Genomic DNA, 10000 nt, shown 5'->3' on the forward strand with positions numbered 1-10000 from the left:
AACAGGCTTGGGATATATTGGCTGGTCTTTATGCAAGTCGCAATGACGCTAAAATTGCTTTGCTGCGTAAAAAGCTAGAGTCAAAGATTATGCATGAGGAAGATGATATGGACACTTTCCTTACTGGTGTCAAGGATATCAATGAGAAACTTATTTCTGTAGGTGAAGTCATATCAATGAGAAGCTTATTTCTGTAGGTGAAGTCATTTCAGATAGTTCCCTTGTGCAGATTGTTCTTGATGCCTCACCAGATTTCTACCAGACTTTTGCTAGTACTTGGAGACTGATGACCCAAGGAAATCCTGAAGTTGTCAAGTTTGATGCATTATGCACATTGTTATTGCAAGAGTCACTTTCCAGAAAAAACAGGACTAGGCGGCGTGCAATTGAACAGGCTTTTATTGCTTCTCAAAGAAAGAGTGCAATGCAGCCACTTCTTATGGTTCTACTGCGAGTGTCAAAACTTATGTTCCTAATGCTCCTGCTGGCAGCAATTCGTCTGGAAATACTGGTGATAAGAGCAAAAAGAAGATGTGTTGCCATTATTGTAAAGCTAATGAACACTTGATCAAGCAGTGTCCTAAGTTGAAGGCCAAAGAGGCTAAGAAGAAAGAGGGTGGTTCCACTGCAAATGTTGGTTCCACTACAAATGCAGCCATTGTTGAGTCTTCTGTAAAAGGAGACTGTAATGCTGATGTTGATGCAGAATGGGCTTTTAGCAAAGAGTGGTATTTTAATAGTGGTGCTACAAAGCACATTACCTCACATCGTGAATTGTTCACCTCTCTCTCGAGTCTGTCCCTCATGGGAATTTTGTCACTTGTGCCAACAATGCCTCTTATCCGGTTCAAGGAGTAGGAAAGATTGTGCTTGCTGCTGCAAATGGTAGTTCTTTCACACTTGTTGATGCACTTTATGTACCTAGGATCAAAAAGAATCTTTTGTCTGTATCTACACTTGCTAGACTTGGACTTGTAGTCAAATTTGTGGATGATAGATGTACAGTTCATGATCTCACTTTTGGTGATGAAATTGTTGCATCTGGGTTTTTATGCCGTGAGCTATATAAGCTCACTTTGTATGACAAGTGTGGACAAAATTTTGCAAATGCAGTTGCAGATTCAAGGGCTATTTTAGATTCAAAACTTTGGCATGTACGTTTTGGTCATCTAAATTTTGCCAGTTTGCTGCGTTTGTAGAAATGTGATATGGTTGCTTCTTTGCCGCCTCTTGAAGTACCTGTCAAACATGTTTGTGAAGGCTATATTTTGGGTAAGATGCAGCATTCTAAGTTTCCAAAGGATGGTTCAGTTCGGGCCACATGCACGTTGCAGCTTGTGAATGTTTGTGGGCCCATGCAAACTCCGTCCTTGGGAAATTACCTTTACTTTGTGACTTTCATTGATGATTACTCCAAGCATGCATGGGTATTTCCTCTTAAAGCGAAGTCCGAAGTTTTTATGTGCTTTAAAAAATTTCTGACTATGGCTGAAAATGTCTGGAAATGTACTATGGGCACCCTCCATTCCAATTGAGGGGGGGAGTATATGTCTCATGAATTCAATGCGTTTCTAGCTAGTCGTGGGATAAAACACCAATGTACAATGCCTTATACACCTCAGCAAAATGGTGTTGCTGAGAGGAAGAACAAGTCACTTACGGAAATGGTATGATGTATGTTCAAAAGTCAAGCTTTGCCGCATTCTTTTTCGCTTGAGGCCATCATGTGTGCCACTTATGTACTAAACAGGTGTCTACAAAAGCTTTGCAGTCTATTACTCCATATGAAGCATGGCATGATAGAAAGCCTTCTATTGATCACATACGTGTTTTTGGTTGTTTGGCATATGCTTTGGTGCCACAAACACAGCGCAGAAAATTGGATGATAAGGCTGTCAAATGTATTTTTGTTGGTTATACTGCTGAAAGCAAAGGTTACAGGTTGTATCATCTGCAAACAAAACAAATCTTGGTTTCATGGGATGTAGTGTTTGTGGAAGATTCTGTTCAGCCCTTACTGTCATGTACTAGAGACAGTAATGTACGCTCACACGACATTTATGACACTTTGTTGCCTCTTTTCAATGGTGGAAATACGAATCTAAGTTCCAATGAGGCAAACGTACATCCTATGGGGGTTTCTAAATGTGACAGATCAGCCTATTACTGATGAAATGTACATGATCTACTTGATGAGGAAAGGGCTAAAAAGCAACAATCCATTGATGTCCAAAATAATTACTCTCTATGAACATTTTTAAAAAAGATAAGTAGTTAGACAATAGGATCACTTTCATATTCTTTTACATTGGTTATCGTCTGAACAACCATGTCAATGTCTAGCAAAGGTCCATACTGGGTTTGGCTGGTGTGGAGGTTGTTGACATTCTCCATCTTTTTCTCCTCACTCCCTTGTGCTTTTGTTGTCCAAGACTCTTGTGTCTCCATTGTGATATCCTCTGTTTGAGGCTCAGGCATTGCTGACTATTCAGGCTCTACCGATGGAATGGTGGAGGGCTCTTGCTTGAGGGTTTGGAGTTTCTTCCTCAACCCCTCCATCTGCATAGTGAGTGTCAATATAAATTTCTTCTTCAATCCCTCCCAATGCATGATCTACATTATCTTCTTCCATATGAACCCCTCCATTTGTAGAGTGAGATTCAATATGGACCCTCTCTGTGCATGATCTGGCTCCTCGACGCTCGCACCGGCCGTCTCCTCATCATGTATCTCTTCCCTCTCAATTGCTCCCTATTTTTTATTTTATTTTTCCTCAGGCAATCCCCATGGTTGTTCAATCACCTCCTCTCCCTTCTTAATTGATCTTACAAAATTTGAGGACTCGTGGATGTTCGCTTGCTTGTGTCTCTCAACAGTTATCTCTACAATATGGTCATCCAATTGGGTGTCTTTTGCATCCATACTTACACAATGTGAAATAGAAAGTAGATTCTTGATACGAGTCGCACGGTATCAATGCAAATATTGTATTGTGTACTTCTCTAATGCACTCAGGAAAGAAAAAAGAAAACAAAAAGGAGTTAAGAGAGATTTTTATTGCAACAATCACCATGTTATGGTAATGCTTTGCAAAATGCCTACCTTTGACATGAATGGTCGTGGTACAAAGAAGCTCTGCAGTATGTACTCATCATGTAGGAGAAATATCCATCCACACAAGTTGGCATCCATCTGATTGGGAACTGTGACTTCTTTTATGGCCACCTTGTATAGTTTGTAACTTTCACACAGCTTGCCATATGCATGCAAAAATCTTTGCATGCAGCTACAAGCATACATTTTTGGTATGAAAACTAAACAATCACTACATGCACACCTTATTCCACATCAATCCTAATCCATAAATTCATAATACTCATAGTCTGAATTCTGGATGGGTTCTTCGAATTAAGTTGAGAGTACATACAACTAGCTTGTCAAGCTCAATGTAGACCAAGCTCCAGTGGTGGTTGCTCTCATATGGAAAAAGTATTGTTGTGACTTGCAGCATTGGACAGTGGGAAAACCACTTCTCAAATGTGCCCTGAGGGGTGTTTCTCATTTTGAGAAGGACAGACATTTGAAAATCCATGATATATATTTCCCACTGCTTTTGTTCAGGAAGCTGGCTCTTAATCAAACTACAAAACAATTAATGGAAGTTATGCTCTATTCTAACGCCTGAAGCCAAGTATGTTAAAGGATGTGAACATGTCTTACTTGAGACATATTATAGACAATTGAATCTGTTAATTGAGCATCTGGATCCTTCAATATATTAATATCTACAAGATCAAGTGACAGTCTCCTTGGACCATCTTCTAGTGGTACATTTTCCAACTTTCATTGACGATTAAATTTAATTGTTACTCACGTCATTTTCATGTGTTATTTGTGATGTAGCTTTTTCTTTCTCTTTAGCTTCTTCCTTTCCTTAACACAATGATTTTCTTGCTCAACTCTAGCCCGGATTTTCACATCATGGGTGACCTCCACAATCTTCACCTCTGACTGTGGCTTTCATGGAGGTATAAGCAAAATCTCCATCATTTTCTAGTCTATAAATTCATTCGGTACAAGAAGTGTATCATATATCCATCTTAGTCTCTTCAAGGTTCCGTTTTCCTTGTCCATAATGGCTACCCTGTGTGCATGTGCTGTAACAATAGTTATATCATTGAAGTATTCAAGCAAGAAATATTTTGTTGCCTCTTAGAGTGAATAGTGCAACAGCCTTCCACATCATTGTGTTGAAACATGTCTCTTCACATATTGATCTGACTAGCCTCTGAAAGGGAAGCTTAGGTACAATAAGCTCAATGCATTTTTGTGTCTTCTTGATTTCTTTGAATAGCTTTGGGTGTCTTTGTATCCTCTTCATCCTTGGAACCTTTAAAAGTTTCATAGGCTTTCCAGGTCTAATCTTCTTGCGAGCCGAATTGCCCCCTGCTTTAGCAGCTAAACCTAAATCTTTTCCAACCTTCCTAGCAGACGCCTTTGTTCTTGCCACTGCCCTGTAAGACTATAATCTCTCTCTCTCTCTCTCTCTCTCTCTCTCTCTCTCTCTCTCTCTCTCTCTCTCTCTCTCTCTCTCTCTCTCTCTCTCTCTCTCTCTCTCTCTCTCTCTCTCTCTCTCTCTCCATGCATATGCGGCGCGTTAGACCAAATAACAAAATGAAATGTGATTGGAGTTGTAGATTCATTTAATGACTATATGACATTATTAGCATCTTGACACATGTGAAATTTTGATTTGATATAATACCATGCATGAAGGTGCAAATGGTCCAATCATTTATTGTGTTGGAGAGAGAAAAAGAGAGAGATAGATAGATAGATAGATTTTATTATCGTCCTCTGAGATCAAACATGACCTATGGGACCAAAGTTACATGTGATGTAGTATTTCTATGGCTGATGAGTGACTCTCGATGCTCCAAAATTGTGGTGATGAGAGTCGCAATGGAGAGCCCACACTGTGGCTGGCAGAGGAAATTGTGTTGGTCTAAGTCATGGCTGAAAATGTGAGAGAAGCAAGTTTGGATGTGACCAAATACTGAGCACTCTAGTAGTGTGTGGTACTGAGATTCTTGAACTTGCAGTGAGCATAATATGCACAGTTGATTTGACTCTTCTCCATTTGCCCAATGCCCTATCTCGCATCAAAGGAAATGGGATCTTAGCCGAATGGTTGAGAAGTGTGTATCGCCGACAAGAGGATCGGTTCAAGCATGTAAGTGTACGGTTTCCTCTTTCAACGAAGAACATGGTTTTGTAGTTGGGGGCAATATGGGTGGTGTAATGTATGAAGCATGACCCACGGATTTCTCCCAAGCTGAAATACATTGGCGTTGTAGAAATGCTTCATTCACTTGGGAGTCAATTGAAGCATCATGTAGCAAGTGTAATACATCCCATCTCCCTAACCACTTATTTATGTCTTGCATCCATCCCATGCTCAAGGTCTTGCTTTTATGCGTCTTCTGAACTTTTTTGCTTGCTTCCCATGCAATTGTAGGAAGTCGATGTGAGGGGTTTTGACGCATCTTTATCATGTACTCGACAACCCTTTCCATTCCCATAACCTCAATTGGAAGAGATCCCGACTCAAGAAGTAGGAACATATATGGTGTTTGTGTCTTAAATTGGAGAAAGTTTGTAAGAAAACGCATTTGGACATTCTCAAACTTTTTCCAAGTAGGCTTTGAGATGCTCCCGCCCCACACTTCAACTCCATAAAGAAGAACCGGTGTCACCAATGCATCAAAAAGGTACTTCTTGAGAACCCAACACTTGATGTTTTCCGCATTACACGTGTTCTCAAATGCATAATATGCTCTCTTTCCCACTTCCAAACAAGGCGTAGTACATTCATGCCACTTGTGATTGGACGGAACCTCAAGGCCAAGGTACTTAAAGCTCTCAACAACTTCAAGTGTCTCATTGTTGTACACAATGCATGGCTTCTCCTTATGGTTGGTTTTCACAAGCATAACCTTTGTTTTGGATTCATTTACAATCAGCCCACTACGCAAGCAAAATTTCTCAAGGACAACCATAAGCTTTTGTGCATCTTCTAAAGTGTGTGCTAGAAGCACTACTCATCCGCATACAACAAAAGCATGATTACTGCATTGCAAATAGTGACCTCTTCATTACCTTCTTCTTGCATAAAGTTAAGCACCAATTGATCGATGCATAGACCAAAGAGAGTTGGTGACAACGGACATCCTTCTTTAACCCCAATAGTGCTTACAAAAATTTCGGAAATTCCTCTTCATATGTGCAATTGACAAATCACCTTCTCATAGATTTGAGAAACCGCAAGCATAAACTCACTTGGGACTTGGAGTTCTTCCATCCTTCTCCACAAATTGTTACATGGAATCATATCAAAGGCTTTCTTAAAGTCCACAAAACAACAATACAATCGCTTGTCTTGCAACCGACTTTCCTCCATGAGAACACGCAGAGTGACAAGATGATCAATGGTGCTACGGTATCGACAAAAACCCATTTGTCCTTTTGTACGCTTGCCATTCTCTTCAGCCCAATCACTCAATTTCATCTCCATTATGCACCCAAACAACTTTGCCATAAGAGACCCAATCATTATAGTCCAGTAGTTCTTTACATTCTTTACATCCCCTCCTTTATGCAAAGGCTTGACCCAATTAGTACTCCAATCATAAGGCATACCATGTTAAAGTGCAAGGTTGAACATATCACACATCAGCTCATGGGTAAAATCTCCCGTTCATTTGATCATCTTCGGCTTCATACCTTGAAGATCTCTCGCTTTGCGAGAGGCCAACTTTTCAAGCCCACCGCATACATCCTCACCAGTAAAAAAGAGGGCATACATGGGAGTGAACCATAAAATGGTATTTTTTCAACATTTTCTTGCTCATATAATTGCCTACCAAGACTCAAGTTACCAAAATTCGCAACCCACTTGCCCCTCAAGTTTCTCCAAAATCTTCCACATGCCATGTGCCTTTTCTTGGACTTGAAAAAGTTGTTGCTTTACTTCCCATCTTCTTCTTTTCTTTTGAATCAATGACTTGTATGCATGCAACTGACTTTGATAGTTGTCTTTGTCCATAGTTGCATCAAGCTTTATCAAGGACTTTAAAGCATCTTGAAATTCTTTATCAAACCCCCTTTTGCGTGATCTATCTTTGTTGATACCATGGAGATGCTTTATGGAAAAGTATTCTTTGGACAAGAACAAATAGCTTTCTTGAAATCTTCCCATTTAGCTTCCAATGGTGTGTCATATTGAAGCTTTGTCATCCATAATTTTTGCTCAACCATTTCAATGTACATTCGTGCCCGTTTGAAATCCATATATAGTGATAAGTTCTTTTCCCTTTCGCTGAGATTATCATGCTTAGTTGCTTCTCCACATGAAAGGTCAATACATAAGGTCCAACGGTTTGATTACGGGGTCCATTGGCCAAACATAAAACTCTGTATGTGATACATGATGGCTTCGGAGAGTAGCATATAGTCAATCACACTATCACCATTATGTTTCCTACATGTAAATCCTTTGGTTCCACTCCACAAAGATACACCATTGGCAATGAGCATACCCGTGCTATTACACATGTGTAAAAGTAACTTTCCATAGTGATCAGGCTCTTTCTTATCCATTGAAGTACTATCATACAAGTAAACTTCCTCCAAATCCCTTGAAATGTATGGCATATCAAATTGTTGAGTATCATGTTGCAATGTTTTTGTGCGAGCATTCATATCCCCAAATACAATAACATCACCTTTGCCTCTTAAATAAGCAATGTCCTCTTCTAAAATGAAAAAAATGGATGATCTCTATCCATGCAAGCATAAAAGGGGGAATCATGATGAGGAATGTAGCACAGCTACAAAAATGGGTGCTCTTTTTGGTGTCATAATTTTCAGTCAGGCATAATGTTTGAACTTGTCATCTTTCACAATTGATACAAAATCTTCCAATTCTTTCTTAACCATACATGCTACCCCTCCTTGACCTCTTCATTGCTTGAGATTCTTTGACCACATCAATAAATGTACCTTCTAATCATCCAAGCCGTTAATCCTTTGTGTATCATGCTCCCAAGTTTCAACAAGAAGTACATCGGCTTTGCTTGTTAGTTCATCAATGCCAACCCCCACATTCCATGGATATCCATTACAATTCCAAAAGCATATTTTCAATTGTAACTTGGTCTCATAGGTCACGCATCCCTATTTGCTCAAGGGACTTGTCTCCTCCTTAGGTACATTTTCTTCATGAGAGATCTCCTTGTTTTTCTTATTCTTTTCCTCATATGCCTTGTGACGCATATTTTGTTGCTTGACAGTGCGATCTTTACATACAAAACATTTTGTATCCCTCAAATAGATCCAACTATTATCAAGGATAATCTTTCGTTTGGTCTCATCCGACATGGTGCATACAATTGGCCGTTCTCCCGAGCAAGGATCTCCTTGATTACCCACTCTATGTGCTCCATAGACCATAACTCCGGACATGCCAAAGTGGGTTTTGAAGAAATCTTCGATAACAATGGCAAGAGAAGGAGGTGTCTCTAGCTTCTCCATGAATAACAATGTTCTTGGAACATCACTCCCGTTCATTCAACTCCTCCACATCCACATTCTCAACATTATTTGTTTGAACCATAGGTGGCATGAGTGAGGAATTAGGAACCACATTGTTACCACATACATCAGCCCAAGACTTTTTTGCGCATACATTTTTCATGTCGCATACATCTCGGCTCATGGTATCAAATTTCTCCTCTTTCAATACATGGTCATACTCTACTTTGCTCATGCGCTCCTTCAAAGCATTCCAGTCCACAAGAGAGCATTCAGGTCCACAAGAGAGCATTCAACTATTTCATAAGGTATCTGAAATGTTTAATGCCAGCTTTAATCTTGATGATCTTCTTGCTCAACAGAATGATTTCTTAAAGAATGAAAGACAAAGTTTTGAGTTGGAGGTGCAAAAGGGCAGGGTCAGTCTTGATGACAAGGTTGCAACTTGTTCACTTCAAAGATTGTGATCCCAAAGGAGAATCATACAACAAAAATAATTAGTTGTCATTGTCATACAGACCCTCATGGTGCCCTATGCAAAAAAAGGAGTTCAAGCTTATCCAAGAGTCCTTTGGATTTCTCTTCTATCTAAATATTCTACATGCTAGTCTTATGAAAACCCTCATGAAATCATGGAGGAGCAAGATCTACCCCACATGAACAAGAGGACGAACAAAACAACGACAATGAAGTTGAAGAGATGAGGAAGAGGAAGAGATAGAGAAGGCCATTAACTTGGAGGCTGAAGCAAAGGAGGTTGAACAATGCAAAATTTTGTCTGTGAAAACATCAAAAATACCCTTGGATGTGACTGGATTCAATCAGAAATAAGCTGAGCTGATGCTTCCTAGTGTGCTAGAATTCAGATTCAATGATAGGATATACATTTTTCTCCATGACATTCAAAGTATTTTCAGTCTAAGGGAAGACTTTGCATTAGGCACCCTCTCCAAATTCCATTGTTTGGCGGACGAAGCAACAAGCGGCCGTTGCCAGAAGGACCATATTTTTATGAGAAACCATTGTAAAATTCTTTTGTAAAGAAGCATCTCTAAGCCGGGAAATTGTCAAAGGATGTATGATTATTCTTATGGGAGCAATTGTATATTAGAGAGCCAGTTAGAGGTTTGGGAGCTTGTGGCCGGACAAGCCATTTTGTAAAGACCTAATCTATAAAGGTCATTTTTTGTAAGTTTGAAGTAATCTTTTAAGAGAGAACTGAGAAGACAGCGTACGTTTGAGAGCTCCTTCTTGTTCAAACTTGTAATCTTTGCCATTGCGGCTACGGTAATCCAAATTCAGATTTGATTATTGCATTGTGTTCCTCTCCTCTTGCTCTTTCATTCAAGTGTAATCATTCAAGATTCGGTGTAGGTTTTTAACTACGAGTTTAAGGCCTTAAATCGTT

The sequence above is a fragment of the Adiantum capillus-veneris genome, chromosome 3, assembly GCF_014529385.1.
Source record: "Adiantum capillus-veneris isolate H3 chromosome 3, ASM1452938v2, whole genome shotgun sequence".
NCBI classification, from domain to species: domain Eukaryota; kingdom Viridiplantae; phylum Streptophyta; class Polypodiopsida; order Polypodiales; family Pteridaceae; genus Adiantum; species Adiantum capillus-veneris.